This window comes from Peromyscus eremicus, chromosome 13 (assembly GCF_949786415.1).
Source record: "Peromyscus eremicus chromosome 13, PerEre_H2_v1, whole genome shotgun sequence".
Lineage (NCBI taxonomy): Eukaryota > Metazoa > Chordata > Mammalia > Rodentia > Cricetidae > Peromyscus > Peromyscus eremicus.
In genome coordinates, this window is record NC_081429.1 from 28,016,674 (window position 1) to 28,037,361 (window position 20,688).

Sequence of the window (20,688 nt, forward strand, 5' to 3'; positions counted from 1 at the left end):
GAGAAACCAACAAATAGTACTCACTGCAAAGAATAGAGGTAGATGGGTTCCCAACTTCATACCCAACTTTCAGAAAGATCCCAGAGAATGATGAAAATCTCACACACAAAAACTAAAAGTTATCTAATCTCACAGAAGCTACATTTATGTGACAGAACATTGCATTAGTGCTTAGGATAGTTGGTCTTGGTTGTCAACTTGACTGAATTGAAAAATACCAGGGACTGGTAGAACACATGTCTTTATGGGGGACATCTGCAGAAGTGATTTTCATGTGAGACAGAAAAGACTCACCCTTGATGTGGGTAGTGAAGTAGAGAATGTGCACAGGGGGTGCTCTTAGTGGCTGCAGCTGAGGACCCTAAGGGCAGGCCAGTACAGATGCCTAAATGCTAACAGGCAGCACCTTCTAATCAGCAGCCAGGACAAAAAATAAAAATAAAAAGGAAGTGCCATACACATTCTACTACACCCAAAAGGTAGCATGTGCCTATCAGTCTTCCCTCCTCTTTGAGTTAGAGGATCTATCACTGTGGTGGCTGATTTAATCTTTCTCTTACTTCAGACTCTGTATCTCGATCTACCAATATGAATTCCAGTGACTCTCTAAGGAGTTCCCACGTTTTTTGTACCAGACTGGGACTGCTAAATTTCTTGGATTAGGCATCTGCTTAATTCTCTGCCTTGCATGTGTAGCACCATTAGACTACTCAAACCTTATTGTGCAAGCCAATATAATATATATAAAAAATAAATATAACAAAGAATATAATAAATAACACACATCTATTAGTTCTGCTCCTCCAGAGAACTTTACTTAATGCAATATTAAAATATCTTTGTTATCTTTGTCATATTCTTATAAAAATATTTAATAATTTTATAAAACATGAGTGATCAAAATAAAATTATAAAACAAAGAAAATTTTATGTTATAATAATCATTATATGTCTCTTCATGATTGCAGAGGGAAGGAAAGTTCATCAAAACATGAAGACAGTACTGGGGCAGAAGTAAGTTCAGTCAATAAAGTGTTTGTCTTGCAAACATGAGAATCTCAGTTTAGTTTGCAGAACCCACCTTTTAAAAAAATAGCTAAGAATGATGACATGCACTAGCAATCCAAACCCCAGAAAAGAAGGGACAGCCTTATCTCTGAGGCTTACTTGCCCACCAGTCTATCATACTTTGTTCCAGGCCAGAGAGGGATCCTACCTCAAATTAAAAGGAAGATGGTATCTGAGGAACAAGACCCAACCAACATTGTCCTCTGACCTCCACACATAGGTACACATATACTTGCATACATACAAACATGCATACACCAACACACAAATAGTGAAGGCCTTCCTTCATTAATTGACCACTTATGTTCTGTATTAACTGGCCACTTAAGTAAGACTATCTTTTTCCAGTTAGTACTATCTGACCATTGGAAATACTGATTTGTGTTAAAATCAAGTCTATTAATCAAATGTGTGTCTACCCTGGGACTATATGTCCTTAGGAAAATCAAGTGAAGCCCTTAATTGTTTTGATAAATGAATAACAATATTTAAGAAGCAAAAGATGATATAAACAATTTACCAAAAACTTTAAGTTAAACCAACTAATTAATTTTTTTGTTTCTCACAATGAATGAACTTGTAGAGGTGAACTGGGCACATCTTTGAGAATTGTCTTGATTTTGTTAATTGAAGAAAGAAGATCCTCCCAATGTGGATGGCATCTTTCCCTGATTGGGATCTTGAACTCGGTAAGTAGAGAAAGAGTTAAACAGCAGCATACAGTCATCACTCCCTGGTTCTGATTGTGGATACAATTTGAACAGCTACTTCATGCTCCAGCTGCCTTGATTTCCCCACTATGATGAGCTATATTCCTAAACTGTGAACCATAATAAGTAAGCACTTTCTCCCTTACAAAAAAAGATATCATAGGTATGCTATGATTGATGTAATTTATGAAATAATGTGTTTAACTTTTTTTCATTTTCACTTCATGTTTCCACATTAAGTCCCAATTAAACCTTTTCCCCACTCTAGTTGGCTTAATTCTAAATGACCCCATTACACATCTGTACACTCCTCTGGCTGTGAAAGTAAGAGACACTTGTGAATGTGGTGGGGTAGCTCTCCCATGATTATGCCATATTATATGACAGGATTTTGTGAATAGTTTCAGGTTCAAATCATTTGATGCTAAATTAAGCAAAATAGAAATTGTCATGGATGTGTCTGACTCAATAATTTATCCCTTAACAGAGGCTGGAGAGATTAGGATTGTAAAGTAGATTCCCTGGCTAACATCCTATAAAGAGGCTCATTTGGCAGAGGCTGAGGCTAACCCCAGAAAGAACACTTTGGATTTTAACTGAATCTGCCAAGAACCAGTGAACCGGGATGAGGACCCTGTGTTCCACAGGAGGTCACAGTTATACCTACTATTTCAATAGCTCACTGAGAACCTGAGCAAAGAACCCAAGAAAGACATGCCTAGAATCTAGACCTATGTAAACTGTAAAACAAGACATGTACATCACTTGATGCCTTTAAATTTGTGGTGACTGGTTACACAATAAAAACTAACAACACTATTACTCTTAACTATGATAGCACAATCCCCAATTTAAGTAATGTCCATATTAGATTGTGGTAGCACTCACCAAAGCCAAACACATTTGAATGGTCATTTGATAGCTACCTATCTCTCAAAGAGATTTCAAGCTGTTTGCAGTTGCTGAGACAGAAACATCTTTCTTGCCACACTAGCCTCAGAAATAGAACACAGTATCTGTTTCACTCATGTGCTAAAATAAACGGGAACATTTGAGGGCTGCATGCTGCGGTAGTTTGAATGTAATTGGCATCCATAAACTAATAGGGAGCAGCACTATTAGAAGGTGTGACTTTGTTGTAGTGGATATGGCCTTGTTGGAGGAAGTGTCACTGTGGGGGTGGGCTTTGTGGTTTCCTATGCTCAGGATACCACCCAGTATTTCAGTCGACTCCTGTTGCCTGCAAGATGTAGGATGCTCAGCTACTCCCCGGGGTACCATGTCTGCCTGCATGCCACCACGCTCTCCACCATGATGATAATGATCTGAACCTCTGAAACTGTAAGCAAGCCCCATTAATTAAATGTTTTCTTTGTAAGAGTTGCAGTGGTCATGATGTCTCTTTACAGCAATAGAAACCCTAAGACATATGTCTCTAATGAACCTTTGAAGCAGCTGTTACTGGGGAAAGTGTGAGTAAGGAAAATGCTCTCCATCTCCTCTCCAAAGAAATCGGAGTGAAGTGCATTAATGAAAGACTGGAAGACATAAATGTCTGAGAGATTTATCTGGAGACCTGAATTCTGAGAAGTACCCTTGGAAATGCACTAAGCAACTTGGGCCAACTGGTCAATGCTGCCCCACTACAAAAAGCAGCTTTGCCTGTGAGCCAAAAGCTAGAGGAGATAGCCCCATCACCACTGATTCAATTCCTATGTGCCTCTCCAGCTCCTTACTGTCGGTTATGTGCTCTCTGCTTATGAAGTTGCTATAAGTATCATTAAAGAAAATAGCTAGGTACAAGACAATCTGTCCAGTTTCTGGCACATTGTTTGGATCAGTCTCTTGTCTAGACCTCATAGAAAATGTTGCTCAATGAGTGTCTACTGTCCATTCTTTACTCTATTACAGGTCTCAGAGTTGTTCTTGACTCCAGGCTCCATCACTTCAATAGAGAGACTGCTTCCTTCCCTCAGATGCTATAGCTCCCCAAACCTGTTTTTTTTTGTGGCATTTTCTACAATGTTACCATAACTGTCATTCACTGGAGCTCCATCTATGAACTGTAACCTAGTCACATACCTGTTGATCCTTGTGTCCTCTTCCAGCCAAGAGTGATTGATATTCAAACCTGGGCCCAGGATAGAAATCTTGTGTTGAAGGTTGCCTCAGTCACAGCTGAGATACTGATTCAATTCTGTACCCTGCCAGCTCTGTCAGGTCTACACACATAGAAGATGGTTCTCCAACTGACTCTTCTCTTTACACCTGTATCTTTTTCTTAAGATTTAATTACTTATTTTATGTGTATTTGTGTGCGCCTTGAGTATGTACATACATGTAACACATATGGTGTGATGACCATAGATGCCAGAAGAGGGCATCAAATACCTTGGAACTGGAGTTACAGGTGCTTGTAAGCCATCATGTGGGTGTTGACAATGAAACCCAGGTACCCAGAAATAGCAGTAGACACTGTTAACTGTTGAGCCATCTCTCCAGCACCACTAATGCACATCTTTTTGACAAGATGAACCTGAAGATCAAGTAGCATCCTATTAAAAAAAAAAAAAAAGACTATTCTTATATACAGACTTCTAGGAACAATTCATTCATCATACATTTTAAATTTATTTTATCTAAAAATATTATAGTTATTGCAAGCCAGCCCATATACCTTCATTCTCTATGTAAAACATCTTCTCTAAAATATCTTACATTTCTGTAATACTTTAAAGTTTATATAACAAGTGTTTAAACTGTATTGATAGTCTTTAAAAACTAAAACTGCAGACTTTACTAAATGCATTTTGAATTGCTATGTTCTTGTCTTTAACTAGCATCATGTATGAAAGGAAATTTAAAGAAATGTGTTAGCAAGTTTTCTTCTGTACATCATATTCCTTCAAATGACAATGTCAATTAGAGGCATTCATTTCTGTGCATATCACACTTATAATGTGAAATACCAGATTCTGGCAATTAGTGCTTTTCAATACTACCACTATTTAATAAATTCCATATAAGGTGTCTTAGTAGATGGAAATATGAAACTGCTACTCTCTTCATAACTATATACATAGAAATCTAATAAACATTTATATGAAAACTGTATTATACATTTTTCCTTCCATAATCAACTCTAAGTTACCTAGTTACTTTCTTTAATGGCACTTGCCATAATTTTAAAACAAATGTCAATAATTTTATAGAAAAAAAGGACCTTTTGTGGGCATTATTTACATTTTTAATATATTTGTAGCCAGGCAGGATGATATACACCTGTAATCCCAGCACTTGAGAAGCTGAGATAAGAGGATCCTATTTTAAAGGCCATCTTGGGCTACACAGTGAGTTCAGACGAGCCAGCCTGGGCTACATAATAAATCTTGTCTCTAAAAACATAAAACAAAACAAGTTTATCTTGATTATCAAGATCTCATTAAGTTGTTTCTTCCATTTCTGCATACCAGAATGTAAAAATGAATAAATAAATAAACTATCCACAATGATTTCCAACCTTCAGACAGACTTGAATTACCAAAAACCCCAATATGAGTCCAAGCATGATCCAGTTGGGGGCTCCTCAGCTACTGGTTCATAGCTCATGTGTTTCCACTAGTTTGGCTATTTGTCCCTGTGCTTTTTCCAATCATGGTCTCAACAATTCTCGCTCATACAATCCCTCCTCTTTCTCGCCGATTGGACTCCCAGAGCTCCACCTGGGGCCTGGCCATGGATCTCTGCATCCGCTTCCATCAGTCATTGGATGAGAGTTCCACCATGATAGTTAGAGTGTTTGGCCATCCGATCACCAGAGTAGGTCAGTTCGGGCTTTCTCTTGACCATTGCCAGTAGTCTATTGTGGAGGTATCTTTGTGGATTTCTGGGGACCTCTCTAGCACTTTGCTTCTCTGGATAAGTGAGACAGTTGATTAGTTTGAACTGTTTGGGAGGCCCCCAGGCAGTGGGACTGGGACCTGTCCTTAGTGCATAAGCTGGCTGTTTGGAGCCTGGGGCCTATGCTGAGACACTTAGCTCAGCCTGGGTGAAGGGAGGAGGGGACTGGACCTGCCTTAACTGACTGAATCTACCAGGCTGAGCTGAATCCCCAGGGGAGTCCTTGCCCTGGGGGGGGGGGGGGAGGGAGGGGGCGGGAGGAGGGAGGACAGGGGAATCTGTGGCTGATATGTAAAATTAAATTAAATTATAAAATTAAAAAAAAAAAAGAGTCGAAGCATGAATGTTTCTGAAAATTCGTCAGGTGGTTCTATTACACAGGCTCCAATACACTTCCCTGAGAAGGGCAGAGGCCTCGAGGTGAAGATCAAATGTGAATTCAGGTAGAGTATGGTCCTAAAATCGTATTCTAAGGCCGATGAGGACAGGGTCTGATCTAGAGCTCCAGCTTCTGCCTCAGGCACTTCCTAGGCTCTGCTGAGAACCTGGACACACTGTTATAGATGTGAAGTCACACTGCTGTCTTCAGTTGTATGCAGACAACCATGAGATGCACAAGCTAGGGTTCAGGGTCACAACTGAAGCTTTAGGTTCCCAGCCTTCATGTCACACATCCTGAGCTTATGAGTGAAGTGAAGGTTCCATGTCCTCAGGAGAATTATTTTCTTGACTTATTAGTACAGACTCCTCTCTCTCTCTCTCTCTCTCTCTCTCTCTCTCTCTCTCTCTCTCTCTCTCTCTCTCTCTCTCTCTGTCTCTCTCTCTCTCTCTGTCTCTCTCTATGTCTCTTTATGTCTCTCTCCTCTCTCTCTCTCTCTCTCTCTCTCTCTCTCTCTCTCTCTCTCTCTCTGTGTGTGTGTGTGTGTGTGTGTGTGTGTGTGTAATCCTATTGTCCCTCTAGAGAACCCTACCTAGTATACCACCTAAGTTAACTATGCATTAAATCCACAACACAAGTAGAAAGACAAAGAAAGAAAAAAGCCTAACTTCCTGTTTCGTTTGCTTCTGTCGAGACAACTAAGGAACTGAGGAAGGCTGCGGACATTCTACCAGCATTGCTCGATCCTACTTCCCGGCAAACCATCTTCCCTAGGTCACCCTGTTAGAAGTGATTTACACCGTGTAGAAATGAAATATGTGAAGAAACAACCATAAATTATCAAGCCTCATTTTCAAATATATCCTTTCTACAAATATTAGGCTAAAGAACCATTTTAATTAGAAGAACTCATGGGAAAACTCATAATAAGCACTGTGTAACAAGGTTTGCAGAACGATTTTCTCCAGGCAGGGTTTCAATGTCAATAAATCAAGGTAAACGTATTTCTGTCATACTCTGCTGCTGGTTCCTTTGGCGGTGGAAGCGTTTTTAAAGGGATCTATCTTCATATTTACTGAAACAACTTGGACCAAGTACAATCAGGTTTAACTGGTTTTGCTTCCAATATTAACTTTTTGAGCCAAGTAAGCCTTTCACCTTTATTCCACTTCTGTATTAAATTTTCTTCTGTGCCTAATAATTCTTTTATCCCTCTGTTCTTCCTCTATATCTTGGATCCACTGGCACCCTGATAGATGTTAGTTGTGTACAGTAGGTACATTCACCCATCAACCAAAAGTAGATGTTTTTCTAAGTGCTTCTGTGCTACTGAGGATGCTATGATTGATGGAGGTCTCCATCACTGACCTCTGACTTCAAAAACAGCTCTCATATAAGAGAATATTTTTCAATTCCTGTATCTACTTTGATGAATACATATTTTGAAAGAAACCTGCAAGTCGATTTTATCTGTCAAGCCAGAAATTTTCTTCTAAAACTGTGCATGTGTTGAAATATATATATGTATATTTATAATTTCACACATGGTTTACACTTTTCTAATTTCTTTCCATCAATTAATATTTATAAGCATATTAATTTGAAAGTCAATTTGAGACAAGCATACGATTTCTAGATAAGAAAACACAGATGGTGGCACAATTTTCTGCAGACTATTTTTATAATGACTCTCTTACAGGCAATCTGTTTTATCAGCTTTCCAATGGGTCCACAGTACAAAGAATTCCAAAAGAGAAAAATTCCAAGATTCCAAAAATACTTGGCTGTGAAGAGATTCAGTGGGTATAGCTTCCTCCTCACTAAGTCTCTAGAATGTGTCAAACTAAGAATAAAGCTTAACATTTCCTCTCCTGCCCCTGCAGAAGAACCTTGTTATTGTATTGTGAGATGATGATGTGGCTTTGGGCCATAAGGATAATGGAAATTTGCTACAGAGTGTGATGAAAATGTATCAGGCATAAAAGCGGGGTAATCAAGGGATGAATCAACAAACAAGGCAACACCAAACAAGCAATCTCATCAGGTCAAGGTTCAGGAGCAACCTGACTACAGATTTTTATCTGGAAATGATCACAAGCAGACCAGACACAGTGTCTATTTGTGACGGTGCACATAGCGGATGGATATGTAATCACTGGGGAACTGAAAGAGAACTGCCAGCTTCGTGTCTAATCATTAGTGATCAGTAATAAAAAATGAAAATTTTCTTGGTGGCAGAGCTGTTTCCTATTGAGGAGAGTGCAGAACAATTTAGTCAAAAGCCATTCATCTATGTAGGCATGGTGCCAATCTTGTCTAATTCAGAATAAATTAGTCTGAGCTAAGTTGCTCTTTTAGTGGTTAAAGATTGCCCATATCAAAATGTCAAGCCTCTGAATTCTGAATGGGTACCCCCCCCCCCGAAAAAAGCAAAGAAAACAGCTAAAATGCAGATATGCTAGAGTTAGTTTCATTAGCAAGAAATAATGCCAGCATTCAAGATCACATGCTAACAGCATCCCCATCACTGATTTCCAGAAAAGAAGACTGAACTCTGTTTAATAGCTAAATAATTAAAGAAGTTATTAAGAGGCCATTGCACCATTTTAAAAAGTAACTCAATTAGTTGACAAGCTGATCTCAGAGCAATCTTCAGATGCACAGGAAAATGAAATGAATTTTATGGGTTAGGGGAAATGTTTGAATGAAATATTAACTCCCATGTTTCCTTGGATTTCAACAAATATTTCTGGCCATTTTTGAGAACACAGCATTGAGCAGATTGTGGGATAACAAAGTCAAATTTTTTAAAAGAAGTTGTGAGGAATCTGTCCATGTAAATTAGTCCTGCATTTCAATTCCTTAACTCAACCTCACTATAACCACATTTGAAGAAAATTTATATTTTAGATCAAGAATATTGCCATAGAGTCTAAACTTTCTCAGATTTTAAGCTAATCAGTAGTACCCTAAATAATTACAAAGTATCTCAACTTTCATGCTTTAATATAATACTTCAGTCCACTCAAATATTTACATACCTTATTGAACAAATGCTTTTGAGAATAAAAATCATATCAATGAACACAATTTTATTGAACTTTTAATAAGAGTTGGGTATTAACTGTATTAATTGCTGGAGAAAGAATGCCAACCAAGAATTCAATCCAAATGCATGCTAGGTTTTACTTTTAAAGTGTGTGTGTGTGTGTGTGTGTGTGTGTGTGTGTGTGTGTGTAAAGATGTACAATTCTTACTTATTTAAATTCTATGACAAGCTTGAAGTATCAGACAGAGTATTTTAAATGTATTATAATGGTATAAACATGCTGTTGTTGGTTCTCATAAAATATGGACAGAAATAAATGCTGTGGGATAATGCCCTTGTACACTGGTTTAATAAAATACTGATTGGCCAGTAGCCAGGCAAGAAGTATAGGTGGAGCAAACAGACGAGGAGAATTCTGGGAAGAGGAAGGCTGTCAGGAGACACCAGCCCGCATTCCAGGTAGCATGATGTAATGGCACACAGGTAAAGCCACAGAACACATGGTGACACATAGATTAACAGAAATGAACTGAGTTTAAATGTAAGAGCTAGTCAGTGGTAGGCTTGACCTAATGGCCATTATATTAAATATATCTCAATGAAATTTTATTAGTTTAAACCACCCCATCTTTAAAGTACAAAGTAATATGATGTTTTATATCCAGTGGTTCAAGAAAATAGACTAAGATGCTTATGTTGCTAAAAATAAAAAGCAATAAGGGTCCTGCTCAACCAGAGGTCATGCCAACTACCAGAAACCTAGCCCCCAACTTGGATGAAAACTCCATGCTCAACCACAGGCCACACCAGCCAGAAGACCAGAGAAGACACAGAAACTAAGGAACAAAACATCCATCCAATAAAGACAAACTCAGAAACTGGCACCTAGACCTATAATCTCTCTAAACCCAGATGTCTAGACAACAGTATAAGAACACAATCAACAACATCAACAACAGTCAAGCCAGTATGTCATCAATAGAGCCCAACTATCCTACTACAGTAATCCCTAAACATTCCAACACAGCTGAAGCACAAGAAAAAAGCCTTACAACCAACTTTATGAAGATAGAGGTCCTTAAAGAAGAAATTAATAAATCCCTTAAGAAATTGAGGAAAAGACAAGCAAAAATTGGAGGAAATAAATAAATCCTTTAAAGAAAGTCAAGAAAAAGACAGATAAAAGTTGAAGGAAATAAATAAAACTGTTCAAGACCTTAAAATGGAAATAGAAACAATAAAGAAAACACAAACTGAGGCAATTCTGGAAATAAAAATTCTAGATAAGCAAACAGAAACTACAGATGGAAGCATTGCCAACAGAAGAAATAGAAACATCAGTCAAAGAAAATGCTCCATCTAAAAAACTTCCTGACACAAAACATCCAGGAAATCTGAGACACTATGAAAAGACCAAACCTAAGAATAATGGGATTAGAAGAATCCCAGCTCCAAGGCCCAGAAAATATTTTCAACAAGATAATAAAAGAAAGTTTTCCAAACTAAAGAAGGAGATGTCAATAAAGTTACAAGAAGCTTAAAGCACACCAAATAGATTGGGAAAAAAAGTTCCCTTGTCACATAATAAAACACTAAACATACAGAACAAAGGATGACTATTAAAAGGTGCAAGAAAAAAGAGCAAGTAACATATAATGGTAGATCTATTAGAATTACACCAGATTTCTCAATGGAAACTCTAAAAGCCAGAAGGGAGATGCCAGCCAAGACTACTATAACCAGCAAAATTTTCAATGGAGAAAACAAAACATTCCATGATAAAGTCAAATTTAAACAATATCTATCCACAAATCCAGCTCTACAGAAGATATTAGAAAGAAAACTCTAGCCCAAAGAGGTTAACTAAACCCATGAAAACACAGGAAATATTCTCACACCAGCAATACACAAAGAAAGGACACACAAATAAATACATACCAACAAGAACAACAACAAAAACCCCAGGAATTAACAATCATTGATCACTGACATCTTTTGATATCAATGGATTCAATTCCCCCAATAAAAAGACACAGACTAACAAAATCAATATGAAAACAAGATTCATCCTTCTGCTGAATACAACAAACACAACAAAATCAAAGATAGGCATTACCTCAGAATAAAGGGTTGGGAACAGATATTCCAAACAAATAAATCTAAAATTCAAGCTAGTGTAGCTACTGTAATATCTAACAAAATAATCAGAATTAATGAAAATAGATGGAGAAGGTCATTTCATACTTACCAAAGGAAAAATCCACCAAAGTGACATTTCAATTTTTAACATCTGTGCCCCAAACATATGAGCATCTACTTTTGTAAAAGAAACATTGCTAAGACGATGTACTCAGTCACAAAGCAAGTCTCAAGAGATACAAGGATATTGAAATAACCCTATTCATCCTGTAAGACCACCACAGATTAGAGTTGGATTTCAACAATAGAATTAACAGGAAGCTTATAAACTTATGGAAACTGAACAACTCTCCACTGAATGAAAGCTGGATCATGACTGAAATAAAGAAAAAATATTAGGACTTTCTGGAATTCAATGAAAATGAATTCACAATGTACCCACACTTACGGAACACAATGAAAGTGGTGCTAAGAGGAAAGTTCACAGCGTTAAATTCTTACATAAAAGAAAAAATCAGAAAGATCTCATACTAGCAACTTATCAGTACACCTGAAAGCTCTAGAACAGAAAGAACTGAGTATTGCAGGAATAGACAGCAGGAAAAAATCAAACTGAGAGATGAAATCAATAAAATAGAAAAAAAGAGAACAATAAAAAGTATCAATGAAATAGAGTCGGTTCCTTGAGAAAATCAACAAGATAGACAAACACTTATTCAAACTAACTAAGGACAGAGAGAATATCTAAATTAACAAAATCAGAAATGAAAAGTGACATAACAACAGATACTAGGGAAGTCCAGAGAATCATAAGGACATAGTTTAAAAACCTGTATTCTGCAAAATTGGAAAATCTAAAAATCAAATGGGTAATTTTCTCAATAGATAACACTTACAAAATTAAATCAAGATTGGATAAGCAACTTAAACAGACCTGTAACCTCTATTGAAAGAGAACCAGTAATTAAAAACATCCCAACCAAAAGCCTAGCACTAGACGGTTTCAGCACAGAATTCTACCAGAATTTCTTTCAAAGAAAAGCTAATGCCAGTACTTCTCAAATTATTCCACAAAATAGAAACATAAGGAATATTACCCAATTTATTTTATGAGGCCACAGTTACCCTGATTCCAAAAAATCACATGAAGACTCAATAAAGAAAGAAAATTACAGACCAATTTCCCTCATCAACATAGATGCAAAAATACTTGCAAACCAAATCCAAGAACACAACGAGAATATCACCCACCATGGTCAAGCAGGCTTGGTCCAAGTAATGCAAGGATGGTTCAATATATGAAAATTAGTAAATGCAATCCACCATATAAAGAAACTGAAAGAAAAAAAGCACACATGACCATTTCATTGGCTGCAGAAAAGGCATTTGACAAAATCCATCACCCCTTCATGATAAAAGTTATGGAGTGATTAGGGAAACAAGGGACATACCAATACATAATAAAGGCAATTTACAGCAAGCCTACAGCCAATATAAAATTAAATGGAGAGAAACTAAAAGCAATTTTACTAAAATCAAGGAACAAGACAAGGCTGTCCACTCTCTCCACGTCTATTCAATATAGTAACTTGAAGTCTTAGCTAGAGCAATAAGACTACTGAAGGAGATCAAGGGGATACAAATTGGAAAGGAAGAAGTCAAAGTATCACTATCTGAGGACAATATAATAGTATACATCAGAGAGCCTAAAATTCTGCCAGGGAACTCCTAAGCTGATAAACATGTTCAGTGAAGTGGCTGGATACAAGATTAAGTCAAAAAATCAGTAATCCTCCTATATACAAAAGACAAATGAGCTAAAGAAGAAATCAGGGGAAAAACACCTTTAACAATAGCCTCAAATAAGATTAAAATATCTTGGGGTAACTAACCAAGCAAGTGAAAGACCAAGTCTTTGAAGAAAGGAATTAAAGAAGATATCAGAAAATGGGAAAATCTCCCATGCTCCTGGATCAGTAGAAGTAACTTAGTAAAAATGGCCACACCCATCAAAAGCAATCTACAAATTCAATGCAATCCCCATCAAAATCCCAACACAATTCTTTACATATATTGCAAGGACAATTTTCACTTCATATGGAAACTCAAAAAACCCAAGATAGCTAAAACAATCCTGAACAATAAAAAGAACTACCAGAAGTCTCACCATCCTTGATTTCAAGTTGTACTACAGAGCTATAGTAATAAAACCAACATGATATTGGCATGAAAATGGATACACCAATCAATGGATTCTAATTGAAGACCCAGTCAAAAATCCAAGCCTATAAGGACATCTTATTTTTGATAAAGAAGTCAAAATATACACTGGGGAAAAAAGACAGCATCTTCAACAAATGGTGATGGTCAAATTGGATGGCTGCATGTATAAGAATCCAAATAGATCCATATTTATCACCTGAAACATAACTCAAGTCTAGGTGGATCAAAGATCTCAACATAAAACCAGATACACTGAACCTGATAGAAGAAGAAGTGGGGAATAGCCTGAACACTTTGGCACAGGAAACTTTCTTAACGGAACACTGATAGTGCAGGCATTAAGATCATCAATTAATAAATGGGACCTCATGAAACTGAAAAGTTTTTATAAGACAAAGGATACTGTCAATGGGAAAATTGGCAACCTACAAAATAGGGAAAGATTTTCACCAACTCCATATCTGATAGAGGCCTAATATCCAAAATATATAAAGAATTCAAGAAACTAGATATCAAAAAAACCAAATGTTCCAATTAAAAAATGGCATACAGATCTAAATAAAGAATTCTTATTAGAGGAATCAGATAGTTAAGAAACACTTAAGAAAAGTTCAACATCCTTAGCCATCAGGAAAATGCAAATCAAAACTATTTTGAGATTCTATTTTACACCTGTCAAAATGACTACGATCAGTAATACAAGTGTCTCATGTTGGCAAGGATGTGAAACCAGGGGAATACTCCTCCATTGCTGGTGGGAGTACAGGCTTGTGTAAGCATTGTGAAAGTCAATATGGCAGTTCCTCAGAAAATTGGAAATTGATAAGACCTAGATATACCACTCTTGGATATGTACCCAAAGGATGCTCCATCCAACCACTAGGATATTTGCTCAACCATGTTCATTACTGCTTTTTGCATAATAGCCAGGAAACAACTTAGATATTCCTCAACAGAAGAGTGAATAAACAAAATGTGGTATATTTACACAATGGAATATTACTCAGCTATTAAGTAAAATGACATCATGAAATGTGCAAGCAAATGAATGGAATCAGAAAAAAAATTCTCCTGATTGAGGTAACACAGACCCAGAAAGACAAATATGGTATGTATTCACTTATAAATGGACACTATCAATTAAGTAAGTGATAATCAAGCTATAATATATAGACACAAAAATGTTAGGTAAAGAAGGGTCTAGGGGAGCTGGAATGCATGGATCTCCCTGGGAAGGGGAAATAGAATAGATTTTACAGGTAGACTGGGGACAGATGGGAATAGGGGCAATAGGGATCAGGTAGTGGAAGACAGGATGGAAGGAGAGTGTGCAAAGAGAGACAACTGAAATTGGGGAGTTCTTGGGAGGTAGAGTAGAAACCAAATGCAGTGAAAACTTCCTGGAATATATAAAGGTAAGGTGATCCTAATGAGGACTCTAGTAATGGGGGATACAGAGTCTCCACTGGCCATCTCTTGTAGCCAAGCAAGGCTTGCAGTGGAGGAACTGGATTACATTTCATTGAGTTTTTGGCCAAGGGGGTCCCATGGAATTCCCCAAACAACCCAGGATGATGTTAAGACAAGGAAAACAAGTGGTTGAGCTCTACAAACTGGCAGTGGGTCCTCATTGCTGAAGACAACATCCACACAAGTCACTTAACATGGAGAAGTTGAGCTCATGCCTACATGGAGCCTTCATTCCTATGTTCTAGTCTCCTTGGTGTAGGAAGGTATTCTACAGGCTACTGAAAGAGAAACATGGGCACCAACCCAGCCACAAAACCTTTGACTTACAATCCATCCTGCCTGCAAAATATGCTAGGGCAATGGTGGCACAGAACCTGTCAGAGTAGTCAACCAATGTCTGATTTGACTTAAGGCCCACTCCACAAGAAGGAACCCATACTGACACTACATAGGTAACCAAGAATGAGAGACTAGATAGCCCAGAGACCTATAGTAAAACAAACACAACTGATCTAAAAAATCAATAAAATGATTCCTAATAATTTATTCTGCTAGACTCATAGATTGGTGCCTTGTCCAGTCATCATCAGATAGGCTTCCTCCTATAGTAGATAGGAACAGATATAGAGACCCACAGCTAGACATCATGTAGAGAGAGACAGAGTCTAAATAAGATGTCTCCATCAAATACCTCCCTTCAGAACTCAGGGAATCATGAAGAGGTGGTGGAAAGATTGTAAGAGTCAGAGTGGATGGAGGACACCAGTAGAACATGGCCCTCAGAATCAACTAAGCAAGGCTTATATGAGCTCACAGAGACTGAAACAGTCAATACCAGCTCTTCTGCATAAATATTATAACTATTAACTTAGTATTTTTACAGAACTCCTGACTATGAGAATGAGAGGGTCCATGACTCTTTAGCCTCCTCTTGGGGATCTTTCCCCCTGTTGAGTTGCATATCAACTTCAATATTAAAGTTTTTGCTTCATCTTACTATATTTTATTTTGTCATGTTTGATATTCTAATGAGAGACAGAAAGGGAGTATACTGGGAGGTGAGAGGAGGCAAAGAACTAGGAGGAATAGAGGGAGGTTAAATTCTAGTCAGGATATATCATATGGGGAAAAATTGATTTTTTTCTTTTCTTTTGAAATTTATAGGGGAAATTAGGAAAGACTTTTTAATTAATTAATTTTTATTCATTTTATATACCAACCACTGTTCCCCCTCCCTCTTCTCCTCCTGATTCCCTTTTATCTCCCCCAACCCACCCCCATCTACTACTCAGAAAAGGTAAGACCTCCCATGGGGAGTCAACAAGGCCTGGCACCTTCAGTTGAGGCAGGATCAAGCCATCCTCTCCCCCAACATCAAGGCTGAACAAGGCATTCCACCATGTGGAATGGGCTTCAAAAATCTAGCTCATACACCAAGGATAGATCCTGGTCTCGTTGCCAAGGGTCCCACAAACAGACCAGACTATAAAACTGTCACTCACATACAGAGGTCCTAGTCCAGTCCCACGCAGGCTCCCCAGCTGTCAGTCTAGTGTCTGTGAGCTCCCACAAGTTTGAGTCATCTGTCTCTGTAGATTTCCCCATCATGATCTTGACCACCACCACCCCTTTGTTCCTATAATCTCTCTTCCCTCTTTTCAACTGGATTCCCATAGCTCAGCCTGGTGCTTGAATATGGGTCTTTGCATCTGCTTCCATCAGTTACTGGATGAATGCTCTACGATGACAGTTAGGGTAGTCACCAATCTGATTACAGAGGATGACCAGTTCAGGCACCCTCTCCACTATTGCTAGGAGTCTTAGCTGGGGTAATCCTTGTGGATTCCTGGGAATTTCTCTAGCATCAGTTTTCTTTCTAGCCCCATAATGTCTCCCTCTATCGAGATATCTCTTTTATTGCTCTCCCATTACATCCCTCCCCCAAAATGACCATCCCATCCATTCCCTCATGTTCTCATCTCCCATGCCCTCCCCTCTACCACCTCCCCACTCCCAGTTTACCCAGGTGATCTCATCTCTAGGTAACAAGGAGGACCCTAAGAGGGATGCATGGATCGCCCTGGGAAGGGGAAAGAATCAGTGTTCAATAAAAAATAAAATAAAATAAAAATATAAAAGTTTTCCTTCTAATGTTGCCAAGATGTGACTATATTGCATAGTTAGAATGATTAAATATAATTACTAAACACATACATATGCACTATTGTTATGATTACTTTTAATATCTGCTTACAACCTAGTAGAATCACCTGACTGAGCAGTCTCATCTGAAGAACTGTCCTGATCACCTTGACTGGTGTATGAAGGCTTATCCCAATTGTGGGTGGCACCTTTAGGCAACAACATGGATGAAAGAGGATATTTCAGAAGGAATTTATCTCTCTTTTTACCTGTTCAGCCTTCCCTTCCTGTCACCAAGTTGACTGATGATGATGATGATGATGATGATGATGATGATTCCTCACTGAGAGAAGAATCAGCATTTCCAAGTTTTCATCATGGACTAGGGACCAACACCCTCCAGAAACTTTCCTGCCCTCCAGAGCCAGATTGAGACAACTGAGACACCTACCTTATAGACTGAGTAACCATAGGTCATCATTCCCCAGTGAGAAACAGCTATTCTGGGACTGCTCTAACTGTTGAACCACCCAACTTCAAGGACTTAGTACTAGGCTCCCAGTATCTCAGAAGTGATTTGGTTATCATTATTATTTTAAAACTCACTCATAAATTTTTGATACACACATACACACACTAGCTGCATAATATTAACAAACCCAAATAGTAAGAAAAATGATTGAAATGGCTCATAGTAGCATTTTTGGAGGGGTAAGGAGAAACTTTGGGCACACAGAAAATTATTTATTAGGGTTACTTTTGTTTGTTTGTTTTTAATTTAATTAAAAATACCATTTCATAAGAACCATAGTTAAATAGAGAATTATAAAAATATTTTCATCATTTTCTGTTCTTGAATTACTAACAATGAGAAAAATGGGTTATTGTATGTATTTTAAATCAAAAGGATTTTAAGTTGATAATACTCTAAAGAACCATTGTAAAGCAAATAATATAAAATACTGTGGAACAATCTTTGTACATTGTAAGTATGTACTACTCTTGTTAGTTAATAAAGAGCTGGCTCAATAGCTGGGCGGGAAGAGATTGGGTGGGAGAACCAGACTATGAGGGTACTAGGAAGAAGAAGGGTGGAGTCTCAGCAGTAAAAATGAGATGTGGAAAGAAGCAAGATAAACATGCCTTGTGGAAAGAAGGTATGGCCATATGGCAGAGATAGATAAGAAATATGGGTTAATTTAAGTTGTAAGAGCTAGTATAGACTCTTCAGGAGAGAATAGCTAAAGTAATCTCTCTAAATTTGCGAATTACATATGGACTGGACATTGAGAATGTATTTCCTACTTGATAATTGTTCTTGTTCTATGTGGTTTCATTTTTGTTATGGTTATTACCCTTCCTTTCTATTTAGACAGTGCTTGCTAATTATTCTTATATATAGTTTCACTATGTTAAAGTTAAAACCTTCTTTTTTAATTAGACAAAAAGGGGAAATGTTGTGGAATAATCTTTTTGTACACTGTGAAGTTGTGTCTTTGCCAAGATGCCTTCTGGTTGGTTTAATAAAAGGGCTGGCTGGTCAGTAGCTAGGCAGAAAGTGGGACAGACAGACAGAGGATGCTGGGCAGAGGGGTAGAGTCTCAGGAGTTGTGAGAGATGGAGAAAGAAGCAAGATGAATGAACAGTGTTGAAAAGTTACTGCCACATGGCAGAGGGTAGATGAGAAATATGGGTTAATATAAGTTGTAAGAGATAGTTGGTAACCAGCCTAAGCCATGGCTGAGCATTTATAATTAGTATCAAGACTGTGTGGTTATTTGGGAGCAGCTGGTAGGACAGAAACTTCTGCCTACAAATGCTGCCCACTGTTAGGTGACATAGATCCACATAAGACCTGAGAAAGCTTTTAAAACAGTTCTAAACACACAAAAATGGAGCCAAAAGTGGCTTCCTAGCCTCATGTCTCTCATACTGGCCACAGTACAAAGACACATCTCCCAGCAGCTGCCTGTGGCGTGGAGTCAGCTGCCAGCCACCATATGCTACTTCCTTACACTAAGCTAAGCAGTGCTGGTGGTAGACATAACAATTTAATATTTATTGCATGTGATCAAAGAACAATACAGAAGCTCAATAAAGACAGATTCAGATGAAAAAACTAAATGGGTTACAATGTGTTTAAAAGTATACATAGGCTTGAGAGAGAAAAGAAAAAGGTTATATACAGTCATAGAATAAAAAATAGTTTAAAACAATAAAGTAAAATCTTTAAAGAGAAAAGTGAGAAAAAATAAGCCACATAGAGATAGAAAACACACGGGAAGTCTAGATCCTGTATGTTACTGTGTTGTCTTTAAATTTTTTGATTGCTGATAAATGAATGATACCTGCTAAGAGACATTGGATTATAAAAACTGCTAAATTAAACCAAGCTATATATTTTTAAAATGTCTTAACTTCAAAATGGAAGTCAAAAGATGTGTGGCTTTGGGGAAGAGGTTATGCTTTTGTTCCCACAGAAAATGAAAGGCTGTGGATTCATTCAAAGTTAAAGATCAGGTTTGATCAAGGAAGACCCCCTGAAAATCCTGACTTCAAACACAAAGAAACAGATCTAGAGGAATTATAAAAAATGTGATGTATATTTTATATGCTCAAACATAAAACAAAAAATCATCTTTGGATGACTTGTACACAATACAGTCTATACTTGTATTAATGCAGTTATCTTTATGCATGTTATCCTTAAAAGTTTATGTATTTTCAGAACAAGTGGCCCAGATATCAATAAAAATGGATGGCCCAGCTGATCCAGCATCCAGAACAGCTTTAATACTGTTGTATTGAAGCATGCTGAGATGATTCATTCTCAAAAAAATACTCCAGCCATTATTTAACAATTATCCTGATTTTCTCAAGGTTCCCCCCAACATACCAGTACTCTCAGACAACAGGAAGCAGTCTAGATAAAAACAACATCCACATTCCCAAAAGATGGGTTATGGATGTTTGTTATCATTTAATGGGGATTGGTTACAAGTTGTTCTTAGACAAAATAAAAATAAAAAGTTTAACAAAGGAATTAAATTCAAAGATCTCTTTCTAAAGTAATAAAAAAAAGGAGGAGGTAGTATAAGAACTATAAGAAAAAAAGGTAGATTATGGAATCTACTTTAAGGCCAAAAGCAACTATTAATCTTAAAATATTTTACATTGGTATGGATTTCTGTTTCTTGATACAAATTTAAAGTTATTTTTGCTATTCTATATGTATGTTTCTAATCTTGTTTGTGGTATCATGTTTATGCAACTCATTTAAAAATGTAATGTTGAATTAAAAAATACAGATTAGTAGTTAGTCATCTATAATAGTTAAACTTGTCATATTAAGTATATTTTCAAGGTTAAACATCCATTTAGATAGATAGGTGGTCTTCAAACATTTCAAAGACCTGCATAATATGGTATTTAAAATGTTTTAGTAACATAAGGCTTTTCTTGACAGTGAGACACATCTCCTCCTGGTAGCACCAATTTACTTCAGAAAAGATAATGGGCATCAAAGAAACTCCATATGGAGTTTACTTTCTTTGTGGCAAAAGCTAGTCACTTGGAGAAAAAAATGCCTTTGCCTATATTGCTGACAG

General features: G+C 37.3%; 1 pseudogene; it reads right to left on the minus strand.

The window, feature by feature from the left end:
* Positions 1 to 6,720: 6,720 nt before the first annotated feature.
* LOC131923655 (small ribosomal subunit protein uS17-like) overlaps positions 6,721 to 20,688 on the minus strand; it is a 31,616-nt pseudogene continuing 17,648 nt past the window's right edge.